Source organism: Octopus bimaculoides, chromosome 2 (assembly GCF_001194135.2).
Source record: "Octopus bimaculoides isolate UCB-OBI-ISO-001 chromosome 2, ASM119413v2, whole genome shotgun sequence".
Classification (NCBI taxonomy): Eukaryota; Metazoa; Mollusca; class Cephalopoda; order Octopoda; family Octopodidae; genus Octopus; species Octopus bimaculoides.
The window spans coordinates 192,234,230-192,235,611 of record NC_068982.1 but is presented as its reverse complement, the minus strand read 5'-3'; the positions used below and the strand labels follow the sequence as shown (position 1 = coordinate 192,235,611).

Sequence of the window (1,382 nt, the reverse complement as noted above, 5' to 3'; positions counted from 1 at the left end):
ATGTGAAAAGTCATTTGAGTGAGATCATTGCCAGTGCTGCTGAACTGGCTCCTGTGCAGGTGGCATGTAAAATACACCATTTTGAGCATAGCCATTGCCAGTACCACCTGACTGGCCTTCATGCCGGGGTGCACGTAAAAGCACCCACTACACTCTCGGAGTGGTTGGCGTTGGGAAGGGCATCCAGCTGTAGAAACTCTGTCAAATCAGATTGGAGCCTGGTGTTGCCATCCAGTTTCATCAGTCCTCAGTCAAATTGTCCAACCCATGCTAGCATGGAAAGTGGACGTTAAACGATGATGATGATGATGATGATGTTCCTTTCTAATTTATCGGCCCCTCCCCCATGGGATGGTGGGGTTGTATGGACAAGTAAATTAGAAGTTTTTAATACTACTATTAAGGCAACAATTAGTCTTTGGTGATGCAGATGTAGCCATGCATACAAAGATAGCATATACTCCTAAATCATGTGCGTACATCAACAATGCATTACATGTAGAGACATACATGTAAGACTCACATGCTGCTAATACACATTATATGCACCCATATATTATGCAGATATATATATTGCAAGCAGGGGCGTGAACCCTTACCACCTTCCAAAGATGGGACCACAAGACTGTATGGTTTTGAGCTCTTTGTGCTTGTCCTTGGTGGAGGATACTCACCCCGCTTCAGACAGCAGGAGTTCGTTCCAGTTCACAATATACAGAAAATAAGAGACGAAAGCCATGCTATGGAACAGCCATGTTGAAATGCTGATAAACATCATTACTTCTCACTATAGTTACTGCTTTCATCTCTAATTAGAGATTTTCTAATTAGCTACTTTGCTTGTTGCAAGACCATTGATTGGGTGTCACATATTTTCTGGAAAAGTGGGTCTTAAAATGATGATGAAGATTATGATGATGATATACATATATCATCATCATCATCATCATCATCATCAACATTTAATGTCCATTTTCCATGCTGGCATGGGTTAGACAGTTTGACTGGAACTGGTAAGCCGGAGAGCTACACCAGGTTCAAGTTTGATTTGGCTTAGTTTCTATGGTTTGATGCCCTTCCTAATGCCAACCATTCCAAGAGTGTAGTGGGTGTAATCTTCAACACCTCGTCCCATGTCTTCCTGGGTTAACCTCTTCCATAGGTTCCCTCCACAATTAGAGATCGGCACTTCTTTACACAGCTGTCCTCATCCATATGCATCACATGACCCCACTAGCGCAGTTGTCTCTCTTGTGCACCACATCTGATGCCTCTTATGGCCAGTTTGTCTCTCAGGGTGCTTACACTCTGTCCTGTATGCACACTGACATTACACATCCAGCGGAGCATACTGGCTTCATTTCCTTCAAGCCTTCACATGT

The 1,382-nt window shown here is 43.3% G+C and overlaps 2 protein-coding genes across 3 annotated transcripts in view; one reads left to right on the top strand and one right to left on the bottom strand.

Annotated features, from left to right (window-relative positions):
• The window catches only part of LOC106881941 (Golgi phosphoprotein 3 homolog sauron), a 148,603-nt gene that overhangs the window by 7,710 nt on the left and 139,511 nt on the right, over positions 1-1,382 (top strand). The gene's annotated exons all lie outside the window — the stretch shown is intronic.
• The window catches only part of LOC106881940 (cilia- and flagella-associated protein 161), a 26,828-nt gene that overhangs the window by 4,506 nt on the left and 20,940 nt on the right, over positions 1-1,382 (bottom strand). The gene's annotated exons all lie outside the window — the stretch shown is intronic.